The sequence below is a fragment of the Cherax quadricarinatus genome, chromosome 4 (genome assembly GCF_038502225.1).
Source record: "Cherax quadricarinatus isolate ZL_2023a chromosome 4, ASM3850222v1, whole genome shotgun sequence".
NCBI classification, from domain to species: Eukaryota; Metazoa; Arthropoda; class Malacostraca; order Decapoda; family Parastacidae; genus Cherax; species Cherax quadricarinatus.
Window position 1 is genome coordinate 58,185,272 of NC_091295.1, and position 15,177 is coordinate 58,200,448.

Sequence of the window (15,177 nt, forward strand, 5' to 3'; positions counted from 1 at the left end):
TGGTGGGATACGGCCGTTGTGTTGAAAAAAAAAAAAAGTTCATACATAACTTAATATTACATTGTAGTATAAATACCTGCACAAAACTATACTGCCTTACACCATATTGTAGCATTCTCCTGCTGTAAACTACTTTCACCAATCCTCAATATTATTTTCCAATAATATAACTTTAAATATTTACTATTGATATACACATCCTACAAAATACCTTCAAATTGTCCCAATGTAATATCCCCAGATTTTAACTTGAGTTAACTTATTGTCTGCTTTAAATAAAAACAGATATACAACTGAAGCAAACTATGATCAATTTGTCTAGTTTTAAGTAGTCTGTAAGCTATTAATTTAGTCTGCCCATAATGCCGTGGCATGATAGTGGCTCTCTTTGCCTACAACTCATTATTGTAACTAAAGAATCTCAATGTAAACTTGCAAAGAAATAAAAGTTGTATTGTATTGTATTGTTTCTGGAGGGTGTGTTTGCTCTTCAACCTGTGTCTGAGTTCTTCTGCTCATCTTTGTCATTTCCTCTCGTTCCTCGTTTTGTTTTTGTACTCTTTCAGTATCATTCTTTCCTCTTTTGTTCTGTCTTGATCGAGGTACACACTCTGGTACTTCGGTTTGTCTCTCAGTCATGCTTTCTCCTGCAGAATTATGGTTCAAGTTGATTCTGTCTTGAAAATTACTTTGAGAGGCCATTTCCGTCCCCTTGTAACCACCCAATTCTCCGAAAATTTGTCACCTGGGTCATGTCACCCTCACCTATTGCTTTTATGATACCTTCAATCACTTTCTTCTCCCCCTGTTTTCTTTCATCAGAGGTTTTCCCTTCAACTTCCTGGAGCCCACAGACCAAAAACTGATCTTGCCCTTTCATCCTCCCACTGTGTTTCCCACTGCATCCTCTGAGGTGTTTTAGTTCCTTCCATTGGAGCCTCCCTTCCTTCAATCACTTCCCTGGCTGAGGCCCCTATGCTCAGTGGCCTGTCTTTCCTGCTCAGCTGTTCCTGGCCCCTGCAGGTGTCTGTTAGAGTCTCTGCATATACCATAGCTCCTCCATTGTCTTAAGGCCTCTCATATGTTCCTAGTGTGCTCCTCGTCTTTGCCTTGGCCCCACGTGGGTCTGATAGGGCCTTGCATTCAATATAGCTTCTTTGCTCCCTCCAGGCCCCTTGTCTGTGCTGATGTAGAAGTTCCTGATGTTATGTCTGTACTGTCATTTTGCTCTTTAACCCGTAAAAGGTCCAAACGTACATATACATTCACTTGCACAGTGCCCCGAATATTCTGAAAAAAAAAATCTAAGTGTTATAGAATAAAAAAAAAAAAAATTAGGGTCAGTACTTACGGAGATATGAGGCCGAGAAGTTGGCACTAGATGCTCATGTGACAGCAACATCGAGTTCTGCCGCTTGCAGAAGTGTTGCCGATATACCTTTTTTTTTATATTATTTTATGTAATTTTTATATTCTGATAATTACAATTTGTAGTAGTTCTTGTCATTTTATAACCAGTCTTTGTTCTGACACTAGTATTAGGTACTGAAATTGTACTCAAATTGTCACAAACACACTGACAGGTGGACATTTACACCTGCCTTGGTCATTTACTATTGTCTTGGAATATAAACAAAGTATTTATAGGTCCCAGCAATGTTTTGGAGGAGGAGGAGGAGGACAACGACGATGACGACGACGACGACGACGTAATAATATGTTCCCTTGAAGCATGAAAAACAAAGTCCACCCCTGACAGTGACATGATAAGATGAGATAACATCTGATAAGAGCTGACGTTTGATTAGTACAAAGTCCACCCCTGACAGTGACATGATAAGATGAGATAACATCTGATAAGAGCTGACGTTTGATTAGTGTAAACAAGGGTGAGGGAGGGTGCAGCTGATAAGAAAAGATTAGATGACCATCCCCTTCCCTTTGTTTTTGCTGGTGCACAAAAATTTCTGTCTGTCTATTTGTCTGTCTGTCAAGCTCCCTGCCTATCTGTCTATCCGTCTAGCTCTCTGTCTCAGAGAGAGCCACAAGACCTTTACTCGCATCTTCAAGCAGAGTATAGCATTTTGTCTGGATTTTTTGGGTTATATTTGGTAATTTATACTATGTACACTTGTAATTATGTGTACCTGTGAGACAGAGATAGACAAAGACAGATTGAAAGAGATAGACAGAGACAGATAGACAAAGCCAGAGACAGATAGACAGACACAGATAGACAGAGATAGACACAAACAGACAGATATAGACAACAACAGAGATAGAGACAGACAGATAGACAGAGATAGACAGACCATAAACTTGGGGTTAACATCACTTTCCTCTTAAAAGAGAAGTGTTAGTATGACATTACATCAGTGAATCCTTGGTGTTTGCCACACTGTTTGCTCTAGCTGGTGCTCAATTTAACTGGTGCTCCCACAAGGTACTAAGTGGTCCCAGATTTTTTTAATACTGTGCACACCGAGTGTTAAGACCAGGCATCTCAGGATAATCTTGCCAAATTTGGAGGCAGGAAAAATAAAACGTATATATACGTTTGGGGCGCTACGCAAGTAAACGTATATATACGTTTGGGGCGCTACGCAAGTAAACGTATATATATGTTTGGACCGTGTAAGGGTTAAGCTGTTTCAGGTTTCTCAGATCCTCTTTTAAGCACTGTATCCTAGCCTCTGCTACTATGGCTTGTTGATCCCACATCCTGCTCTATGCAGCTATCCTCTCCTTCATTTTCCTGCCAAGATCTTCTAGTTTCCTTCCCCAGTCTTCCTCCCTTTTTTTTGAGCTCTGCCTCCCAGTCTTCCTTTTCAGGTTCATCCACCAGACCCTTGGTTCTCAGCCTTGTTCTTGAGTACCCCATTGCACCACAGAACGAAGCTTATGTATTTTTGGAGTGGGTGTTTGTGTGAGATGGGTGTTGTAGGGAGGGGAAGGGGTTGGAGGTAGGGCAGGGGGAGAAGGATATGAGGTGGGAGGGAGGGACAGCAGCAGGGAGAGATTAGGGGGCACAAGGGGGTATAGGGAGAGAGGAGAAAGGGAGTGCAGGAAAGGCTAGAGTGTGTGTGTGTGTGTAGGTGGGTGTTTGTTATAGGGAGGGAAAGGAAAAGGGGAGGGATGTAGAGAGGGGGGGAGAAGGATAGAGTGGGAAGGGGGACAATGGGAGAGGGGAAGAGGGATTACAAGGGGCAAGGGGTTACAAGGGGAGAGAGGTGTACGCGTGTGCGCACATGTGTGTGTACTCACCTATTTGTGGTTGCAGGGGTCAAGTCACAGCTCCTGGTCCCGCCTCTTCGCTGATTGCTACTAGGTCCTCTCTCTCCCTGCCCCATGAGCTCTATCATACCTCGCCTTAAAACTATGTATGGTTCCCGCCTCCACTATGTCACTTTCTAGGCTATTCCATGGCCTGACTACTCTATGACTGAAGAAATACTTCCTAACATCCCTTTGATTCATCTGAGTCTTCAACTTCCAATTGTGACCTCTTGTGTCTGTGTCCCTTCTTCTGGAACATCCCGTCTTTGTCCACCTTGTCTATTCCGCGCAGTATTTTATATGTCGTCATCATGTCTCCCCTGACCCTCCTGTCCTCCAGTGTCGTCAGGCCAATTTCCCTCAACCTTTCTTCGTAGGACAATCCCCGTAGCTCTGGGACTAGTCTTGTTGCAAACCTTTGCACTTTCTCTAATTTTTTGACGTGCTTGACTAGGTGTGGATTCCAAACTGGTGCTGCATACTCCAGTATGGGCCTGATGTAAATGATATATAGAGCCTTAAACGAATCCTTACTGAGGTATCGGAACACTATCCATAGGTTTGCCAGGCACCCGTATGCTACAGCAGTTATCTGATTGATATGCGCCTCAGGAGATATGCTCGGTGTTATACTCACCCCAGATCTTTTTCCTTGAGTGAGGTTTGCAGTCTTTGGCCATCTAAACTAATTGTGGTTGCAGGGGTCGAGACTCGGCTCCTGGCCCTGCCTCTTCACTGACCGCTACTGAGTCCTCCCCCTCCCTGCTCTATGAGCTTTATCATACCTCGTCTTAAAAATATATATGGTTCCTGCCTCCACTACAACACTTGCCAGACTATTCCACTTCTTAACAACTCTGTGGCTGAAGAAATACTTCCTAACATCCCTTTGACTCATCTGAGTCTTCAGCTGTGACCCCTTGTTGCTGTGTCCCATCTCTGGAACATCCAGTCTCTGTCCACCTTGTCTATTATTCACAGTATTTTGTGTGTCGTTATCATGTCTCCCCTGACCTTCCTGTCCTCCAGTGTCGTCAGGCTGATGTGTGTGTGTGTGTACGCTTGGAGGTGGGAGGGAAGAGACACTGGCTGGGGGGAGATAGATGGAGGAGGAGGAGGAAAAGGAAGATGAAATGGAAGGCGGAGAGGAAGAGAGAGTGAGTGAGTGTGTGTGTGTGTGTGTGTGTGTGTGTGTGTGTGTGTGTGTGTGTGTGTGTGTGCATGCATGCATGCGTGCGTGCGTACGTGCGCGTGCGTGTGTGTGTGTGTGCGAGTTCAGGGAGAGAGGGAAGGACGGGACCAGAGGGGTATGGGCCGTCAGTTTCCACGAGTCTGCTGTTGTTGCCTCACTACCTTGACTTAAGTAAGTCACGCCATCAGACTTTTTGGGTTAACCTAAGTTCTCTACGTGTATTCTGCTATGTACGATGACCTATCACTGTACTCATAAATACCTGAATGGCTTTACTTACTTATTTACTGGATGAACTGTAGTGTGTATATGGCTGACCTTAGCGCTTGCACGCGCACGCTCCTACCACGTGGTGCTCCCACTAAAGCCCCTCTCCTTTACTATGTGTTAAGTGCTCTAAGTATGATATTCAGCTCTCCAGAGCAGAGTTAATGACCCCTACCTATCAGTAATTCAGGGCCAGACCCAGCTCCCTCGTTGCAACCACAAAATGGCTTTGTACTTTTATTTATTTATTTTATTTTTTATTTGGACATGATACATAGGTGTACAAAGAAATATAGTGATTGGGTGTACATGCCAAAAGTCCCTTGCATGCAGAGCATTATGGGCAGGCTTAAAATTAACTTAAGATTAACTAAGCAATGATATATTCAGTGGTAAAATTTACAGTAAACAAATTACAACATGAAGTACAAATGAGTATTTGAAATAAGAAACACTAAAGTTGTACAAATTTGTAGCATAACAATGTATAATATAATCGAATCAGATCAAGTAAAATCAATGATTTGTAGTGCAGAAACAGGTCATATGGTCATTAGATGAGTTACTGTGCATTCAAGAGAATGGGGTATTCTATTGGGTAATGTAATTAAAAAAAAACATTAGTTTGATAGGGTCACAGGTTATACATTTATGAGATTCAGTTATTCAGTATTTATTTAGTTGTGGTTGAGTAAGTGGTTTTTAAGAAGAGTCTTGAATTGATAAACAGTATTTCTTTCATATTCACAGGTAATGATTTCCAGATTTTTAAGCCTTTTATGTGAATTGAGTTTTTACATAGTGTGAGATGGACACGGGGAATATCAAAGAGTGATCTGTGCCTTGTGTTATGGTCATGTGTTCTGTTGAGGTTGGTAAGGAGAAGTTTGAGGGGAGGGTTTATATCCGAGTTTAGTGTTCTATGTATGTAGTAGGCACAACAATAAGTATGGATGTTTTGTACGGTGAGTATACTTTTTGAACATTGGTGGAGTACACTGCCTGGAGTGGGAATTTGTTATCATTCTGACTGCAGCCTTTTGTTGGGTAATTAATGGTCTGAGATGATTTATTGTTGTTGAGCCCCATGCACAAATTCCATAGGTGAGATAGGGGTAAATGAGTGAGTGATATAGGGCCAGGAGGACTGACTGTGAAACATAGTACCGTATCTTTGATAGTATGCCTATGGTCTTGGAGATTTTCTTGGAAATTTGTTGTACATGTGTTTGAAATTTGAGTCTATTATCAAGGTGGATTCCTAAGAATTTTCCCTCTGTGAGCTTTGTGATAGGTGATCCGTTTATCATTATGTTAAGAGGAACATCTGTAATTCTGTTCCCAAACTGAATGTAGTAGGTTTTGTCAATATTTAGAGTAAGTTTGTTAATCATCATCCAGGTAGATATTTTCTGTAATTTGGTATTTACAGTATTGGCTAGTATGCCTGGGCTTGGATGAGAGAAGACATATGTAGTGTCATCTGCAAATAGTGTGGGTTTGAGTAGTTGCGATGCATTTGGTAGGTCGTTTATGTAAATGAGAAAGAGAAGAGGGCCAAGGACACTTCATTGTGGGACATCAACTATAATTGGCTATGTGGAAGAGTTTACTCCATTTGTGTACACATATTGGCTTCTGTTGCTAAGGTATAATTTTAGGTAGTTGAGGGAGTGCCCTCTTATACCATAGTGTGATAATTTTATGTGCAGCAAATCATGGCTAACTGTATCAAAAGCTTTATGTATATCAGTGAAGATCCCCAATGGGACTTCTTTTCTCTCGAGTGCAGTGTATATTTGTGTTAGCATGTGTATAATTGCATCATTCGTATTTTTATTAGGCCTGAACCCAAACTGACAACGTCTGGTCTCCACTTATATGCTGTATGATACTTCCGATTTGTCAGCCCTTCCTCTTATTCACTGTATTCACTATACATTGTATTCACTGTAATCACTAACTGTATTCACTATACAATGTATTCACTGTGATCACAAACTCATCTATCCTTAATCTCTTGTTTCTTCCTCTTCTGCTGCTTCTTACCTGTATTCACTATACACTATTCACTATACACTGTATTCACAAACTCATCTATTCTTAATCTCTTATCTCCCTGGCTTGGGTTGCACTTGTTCTGTTGAATTTTGATATTGGGATGTGGCAATACCACCTACACCCACACTAGGCCTATGGCCTTCCTCTCTCTCTCATTGCACTGATTCAAATTGTTTTTATCTAAGTGTGACCTTCACCTCCTTTTTCTGACTGGGGACAGTTCGTGTATCACTTCTCGAGTTGTTCGCTAACACTGTCAACTTTCGACGATCCAGGTAATGGCTTTGTTGGGCAAAAAATTACTGAAGATTCACGAGTGCAAATGATCTGTTACTCCCACAGGGTGTATGTGTGTATATGTGTATATGGGATACAAGGAGAATAGAAGCATCAGGGAAGAGAGAGGTGAAGGTTTATAAACTAAAAGAGGAGGCAGTTAGGGTAAGATATAAACAGCTATTGGAGGATAGATGGGCTAATGAGAGCATAGGCAATGGGGTCGAAGAGGTATGGGGTAGGTTTAAAAATGTAGTGTTAGTGTGTTCAGCAGAAGTTTGTGGTTACAGGAAAGTGGGTGCAGGAGGGAAGAGGAGCGATTGGTGGAATGATGATGTAAAGAGAGTAGTAAGGGAGAAAAAGTTAGCATATGAGAAGTTTTTACAAAGTAGAAGTGATGCAAGGAGGGAAGAGTATATGGAGAAAAAGAGAGAAGTTAAGAGAGTGGTGAAGCAATGTAAAAAGAGAGCAAATGAGAGAGTGGGTGAGATGTTATCAACAAATTTTGTTGAAAATAAGAAAAAGTTTTGGAGTGAGATTAACAAGTTAAGAAAGCCTAGAGAACAAATGGATTTGTCAGTTAAAAATAGGAGAGGAGAGTTATTAAATGGAGAGGTAGAGGTATTGGGAAGATGGAAGGAATATTTTGAGGAATTGTTAAATGTTGATGAAGATAGGGAAGCTGTGATTTCGTGTATAGGGCAAGGAGGAATAACATCTTGTAGGAGTGAGGAAGAGCCAGTTGTGAGTGTGGGGGAAGTTCGTGAGGCAGTAGGTAAAATGAAAGGGGGTAAGGCAGCCGGGATTGATGGGATAAAGATAGAAATGTTAAAAGCAGGTGGGGATATAGTTTTGGAGTGGTTGGTGCAATTATTTAATAAATGTATGGAAGAGGGTAAGGTACCTAGGGATTGGCAGAGAGCATGCATAGTTCCTTTGTATAAAGGCAAAGGGGATAAAAGAGAGTGCAAAAATTATAGGGGGATAAGTCTGTTGAGTGTACCTGGTAAAGTGTATGGTAGGTTGGTAGACAGCAACCACCCAGGGAAGTACTACCGTCCTGCCAGATGACTGTGAAACAAAAACCTGTAATTGTTTTGCATGATGGTAGGATTGCTGGTTTCTTTTTCTGTCTCATAAACACGCTAAGATAACAGGGATATCTTGCTACTCCTACTAACACTTTGGTCACACTTCACAGACACGCACATGCATATATATATATACATACATCTAGGTTTTTCTCCTTTTTCTAAATAGCTCTTGTTCTTTTTTATTTCTTCTATTGTCCATGGGGAAGTGGAAAAGAATCTTTCCTCCGTAAGCCATGCGTGTCGTATGAGGCGACTAAAATGCCGGGAGCAATGGGCTAGTAACCCCTTCTCCTGTATACAATTACTAAAAAAGAGAAGAAGAAAAACTTTATAAAACTGGGTTGCTTAAATGTGCGTGGATGTAGTGCGGATGACAAGAAACAGATGATTGCTGATGTTATGAATGAAAAGAAGTTGGATGTCCTGGCCCTAAGCGAAACAAAGCTGAAGGGGGTAGGAGAGTTTCAGTGGGGGGAAATAAATGGGATTAAATCTGGAGTATCTGAGAGAGTTAGAGCAAAGGAAGGGGTAGCAGTAATGTTAAATGATCAGTTATGGAAGGAGAAAAGAGAATATGAATGTGTAAATTCAAGAATTATGTGGATTAAAGTAAAGGTTGGATGCGAGAAGTGGGTCATAATAAGCGTGTATGCACCTGGAGAAGAGAGGAATGCAGAGGAGAGAGAGAGATTTTGGGAGATGTTAAGTGAATGTATAGGAGCCTTTGAACCAAGTGAGAGAGTAATTGTGGTAGGGGACTTGAATGCTAAAGTAGGAGAAACTTTTAGAGAGGGTGTGGTAGGTAAGTTTGGGGTGCCAGGTGTAAATGATAACGGGAGCCCTTTGATTGAACTTTGTATAGAAAGGGGTTTAGTTATAGGTAATACATATTTTAAGAAAAAGAGGATAAATAAGTATACAAGATATGATGTAGGGCGAAATGACAGTAGTTTGTTGGATTATGTATTGGTAGATAAAAGACTGTTGAGTAGACTTCAGGATGTACATGTTTATAGAGGGGCCACAGATATATCAGATCACTTTCTAGTTGTAGCTACACTGAGAGTAAAAGGTAGATGGGATACAAGGAGAATAGAAGCATCAGGGAAGAGAGAGGTGAAGGTTTATAAACTAAAAGAGGAGGCAGTTAGGGTAAGATATAAACAGCTATTGGAGGATAGATGGGCTAATGAGAGCATAGGCAATGGGGTCGAAGAGGTATGGGGTAGGTTTAAAAATGTAGTGTTAGAGTGTTCAGCAGAAGTTTGTGGTTACAGGAAAGTGGGTGCAGGAGGGAAGAGGAGCGATTGGTGGAATGATGATGTAAAGAGAGTAGTAAGGGAGAAAAAGTTAGCATATGAGAAGTTTTTACAAAGTAGAAGTGATGCAAGGAGGGAAGAGTATATGGAGAAAAAGAGAGAGGTTAAGAGAGTGGTGAAGCAATGTAAAAAGAGAGCAAATGAGAGAGTGGGTGAGATGTTATCAACAAATTTTGTTGAAAATAAGAAAAAGTTTTGGAGTGAGATTAACAAGTTAAGAAAGCCTAGAGAACAAATGGATTTGTCAGTTAAAAATAGGAGAGGAGAGTTATTAAATGGAGAGTTAGAGGTATTGGGAAGATGGAAGGAATATTTTGAGGAATTGTTAAATGTTGATGAAGATAGGGAAGCTGTGATTTCGTGTATAGGGCAAGGAGGAATAACATCTTGTAGGAGTGAGGAAGAGCCAGTTGTGAGTGTGGGGGAAGTTCGTGAGGCAGTAGGTAAAATGAAAGGGGGTAAGGCAGCCGGGATTGATGGGATAAAGATAGAAATGTTAAAAGCAGGTGGGGATATAGTTTTGGAGTGGTTGGTGCAATTGTTTAATAAATGTATGGAAGAGGGTAAGGTACCTAGGGATTGGCAGAGAGCATGCATAGTTCCTTTGTATAAAGGCAAAGGGGATAAAAGAGAGTGCAAAAATTATAGGGGGATAAGTCTGTTGAGTGTACCTGGTAAAGTGTATGGTAGAGTTATAATTGAAAGAATTAAGAGTAAGACGGAGAATAGGATAGCAGATGAACAAGGAGGCTTTAGGAAAGGTAGGGGGTGTGTGGACCAGGTGTTTACAGTGAAACATATAAGTGAACAGTATTTAGATAAGGCTAAAGAGGTCTTTGTGGCATTTATGGATTTGGAAAAGGCGTATGACAGGGTGGATAGGGGGGCAATGTGGCAGATGTTGCAAGTGTATGGTGTAGGAGGTAGGTTACTGAAAGCAGTGAAGAGTTTTTACGAGGATAGTGAGGCTCAAGTTAGAGTATGTAGGAAAGAGGGAAATTTTTTCCCAGTAAAAGTAGGCCTTAGACAAGGATGTGTGATGTCACCGTGGTTGTTTAATATATTTATAGATGGGGTTGTAAGAGAAGTAAATGCGAGGGTCTTGGCAAGAGGCGTGGAGTTAAAAGATAAAGAATCACACACAAAGTGGGAGTTGTCACAGCTGCTCTTTGCTGATGACACTGTGCTCTTGGGAGATTCTGAAGAGAAGTTGCAGAGATTGGTGGATGAATTTGGTAGGGTGTGCAAAAGAAGAAAATTAAAGGTGAATACAGGAAAGAGTAAGGTTATGAGGATAACAAAAAGATTAGGTGATGAAAGATTGAATATCAGATTGGAGGGAGAGAGTATGGAGGAGGTGAACGTATTCAGATATTTGGGAGTGGACGTGTCAGCGGATGGGTCTATGAAAGATGAGGTGAATCATAGAATTGATGAGGGAAAAAGAGTGAGTGGTGCACTTAGGAGTCTGTGGAGACAAAGAACTTTGTCCTTGGAGGCAAAGAGGGGAATGTATGAGAGTATAGTTTTACCAACGCTCTTATATGGGTGTGAAGCGTGGGTGATGAATGTTGCAGCGAGGAGAAGGCTGGAGGCAGTGGAGATGTCATGTCTGAGGGCAATGTGTGGTGTGAATATAATGCAGAGAATTCGTAGTTTGGAAGTTAGGAGGAGGTGCGGGATTACCAAAACTGTTGTCCAGAGGGCTGAGGAAGGGTTGTTGAGGTGGTTCGGACATGTAGAGAGAATGGAGCGAAACAGAATGACTTCAAGAGTGTATCAGTCTGTAGTGGAAGGAAGGCGGGGTAGGGGTCGGCCTAGGAAGGGTTGGAGGGAGGGGGTAAAGGAGGTTTTGTGTGCGAGGGGCTTGGACTTCCAGCAGGCATGCTTGAGCGTGTTTGATAGGAGTGAATGGAGACAAATGGTTTTTAATACTTGACGTGCTGTTGGAGTGTGAGCAAAGTAACATTTATGAAGGGATTCAGGGAAACCGGCAGGCCGGACTTGAGTCCTGGAGATGGGAAGTACAGTGCCTGCACTCTGAAGGAGGGGTGTTAATGTTGCAGTTTAAAAACTGTAGTGTAAAGCACCCTTCTGGCAAGACAGTGATGGAGTGAATGATGGTGAAAGTTTTTCTTTTTCGGGCCACCCTGCCTTGGTGGGAATCGGCCGGTGTGATAATAAAAAAAAAAAAAAATAAAAAGAGTAAGACGGAGAATAGGATAGCAGATGAACAAGGAGGCTTTAGGAAAGGTAGGGGGTGTGGGGACCAGGTGTTTACAGTGAAACATATAAGTGAACAGTATTTAGATAAGGCTAAAGAGGTCTTTGTGGCATTTATGGATTTGGAAAAGGCGTATGACAGGGTGGATAGGGGGGCAATGTGGCAGATGTTGCAAGTGTATGGTGTAGGAGGTAGGTTACTGAAAGCAGTGAAGAGTTTTTACGAGGATAGTGAGGCTCAAGTTAGAGTATGTAGGAAAGAGGGAAATTTTTTCCCAGTAAAAGTAGGCCTTAGACAAGGATGTGTGATGTCACCGTGGTTGTTTAATATATTTATAGATGGGGTTGTAAGAGAAGTAAATGCGAGGGTCTTGGCAAGAGGCGTGGAGTTAAAAGATAAAGAATCACACACAAAGTGGGAGTTGTCACAGCTGCTCTTTGCCGATGACACTGTGCTCTTGGGAGATTCTGAAGAGAAGTTGCAGAGATTGGTGGATGAATTTGGTAGGGTGTGCAAAAGAAGAAAATTAAAGGTGAATACAGGAAAGAGTAAGGTTATGAGGATTACAAAAAGATTAGGTGATGAAAGATTGAATATCAGATTGGAGGGAGAGAGTATGGAGGAGGTGAACGTATTCAGATATTTGGGAGTGGACGTGTCAGCGGATGGGTCTATGAAAGATGAGGTGAATCATAGAATTGATGAGGGAAAAAGAGTGAGTGGTGCACTTAGGAGTCTGTGGAGACAAAGAACTTTGTCCTTGGAGGCAAAGAGGGGAATGTATGAGAGTATAGTTTTACCAACGCTCTTATATGGGTGTGAAGCGTGGGTGATGAATGTTGCAGCGAGGAGAAGGCTGGAGGCAGTGGAGATGTCATGTCTGAGGGCAATGTGTGGTGTGAATATAATGCAGAGAATTCGTAGTTTGGAAGTTAGGAGGAGGTGCGGGATTACCAAAACTGTTGTCCAGAGGGCTGAGGAAGGGTTGTTGAGGTGGTTCGGACATGTAGAGAGAATGGAGCGAAACAGAATGACTTCAAGAGTGTATCAGTCTGTAGTGGAAGGAAGGCGGGGTAGGGGTCGGCCTAGGAAGGGTTGGAGGGAGGGGGTAAAGGAGGTTTTGTGTGCGAGGGGCTTGGACTTCCAGCAGGCATGCGTGAGCGTGTTTGATAGGAGTGAATGGAGACAAATGGTTTTTAATACTTGACGTGCTGTTGGATTGTGAGCAAAGTAACATTTATGAAGGGATTCAGGGAAACCGGCAGGCCGGACTTGAGTCCTGGAGATGGGAAGTACAATGCCTGCACTCTGAAGGAGGGGTGTTAATGTTGCAGTTTAAAAACTGTAGTGTAAAGCACCCTTCTGGCAAGACAGTGATGGAGTGAATGATGGTGAAAGTTTTTCTTTTTCGGGCCACCCTGCCTTGGTGGGAATCGGCCGGTGTGATAATAAAAAAAAAAAAAATAATATATATGTGTGTGTGTGTGTGTGTGTGTACTCACCTAATTGTGGTTGCAGGGGTCGAGACTCAGCTCCTGGCCCTGCCTCTTCACTGATTGCTACTAGGTCCTCTCTCTGCTTCCTGAGCCATATCATACTTCGTCTTAAAGCTATGTATGGTTCCTGCCTCCACTACATCACTTGCTAGGCTATTCCACTTCATGACTACTCTGTTGCTGAAGAAATACTTCCTAACATCCCTGTGACTCGTCTGAGTCTTCAGCTTCCAATTGTTACCTCTTGTTTCTGTGTCCCGTCTCTGGAACATCCTGTCTCTATCCACCTTATCTATTCCATGCAGTATTTTGTATATCATTACCATGTCTCCCCTGACCCTCCTGTCCTCCAGTGTCATCAGTCCGATTTCCCTCAACCTTTCTTCATAGGACATTCCCCTGAGCTCTGGAACTAGCCTTGTTGCAAACCTTTGTACTTTCTTTAATTTCTTGACGTGCTTCAGGTGTGGGTTCCAAACTGGTGCTGCATACTCCAATATGGGCCTGACATACAGTGTACAGTGCCTTGAACGATTCCTTACTAAGGTATTGGAACACTATTCTCAGGTTTGCCAGGCGCCCATATGCTGCAGCAGTTATCTGGTTGATGTGTGCCTCCGGAGACATGCTCGGTGTTATGGTCACCCCAAGATCTTTCTCCTTGAGCGAGGTTTGCAGTCTTTGACCACCTAGCCTGTACTCTGTCTGCGATCTTCTTTGCCCTTCTCCGATCTTCACGACTTTGCACTTGGCAGGGTTGAATTCGAGAAGCCAGTTGCTGGACCACGTGTGCAGCCTGTCCAGGTCTCTTTGAAGTCCTGCCTGATCCTCGTCTGATGTAATTCTCATCATTAACTTCACATCATCTGTGAACAGGGACACCTCTGAGTCTATCCCTTCCATCATGTCATTCACATATACCAAAAATAGCACTGGTCCTAGGACCGACCCCTGTGGGACCCCACTCGTCATAGGTGCCCACTGTGATACATCACGTACCATTAGTCACTGTTGCCTCCCTGTCAGGTATTCTCTGATCCACTGCAGTGCCCTTCCCGTTATATGTGCCTGATCCTCTAGTTTCTGCACTAATCTCTTGCGAGGAACTGTGTTGAAGGCCTTCTTGCAGTCCAAGAAAATTCAATCAACCCACCCCTCTCTCTCATGTCTTACTTCTGTGTGTGTGTACTCACCTAGTTGAGGTTGCGGGGGTCGAGTCTGAGCTCCTGGCCCCGCCTCTTCATTGAGTGTGTGTGTGTGTGTGTGTGTGTGTGTGTGTGTACTCACCTAATTGTACTCACCTAATTGTGGTTGCAGGGGTCGAGACTCAGCTCCTGGCCCTGCCTCTTCATTGAGTGCTACTAGGTCCTATCTCTCCTTGCTCCATGAGCTTTATCATACCTCATCTTAAAGCTATGTATGGTTCCTGCCTCCACTACCTCACTTGCTAGGTTATTCCACTTCCTGACTACTCTGTGATTGAAGAAATACTACTTTCTAACATCCCTTTGACTCATCTGGGTCTTCAACTTCCCTTGTTTCTGTGTCTCCTCTCTGGAACATCCTGTCTCTGTCTATTCCATGCAGTATTTTGTATGTTGTTATCATGTCTCCCCTAACCCTCCTGTCCTCCAGTGTCATCAGGCCGATTTCCCTTAACCTTTCTTCATAGGACATTCCCCTTGGCTCTGGAACTAACCTTGTCGCAAACCTTTGCACTTTCTCTAATTTCTTGACGTGCTTGATCAAGTGTGGGTTCCAAACAGGTGTTGCATACTCCAATATGGGCCTGACATACACAGTGTACAGTGTCTTTAACGATTCCTTACTAAGGTATCGGAATGCTATTCTTGGGTGTGCCAGGTGCCCATATGCTGCAGGAGTTATCTGGTTGATGTGTGCCTCCGGAGACGTGCTTGGTGTTATGGTCACCCCAAAATCTTTCTCCTTGAGTGAGGTTTGCAGCCTTTGT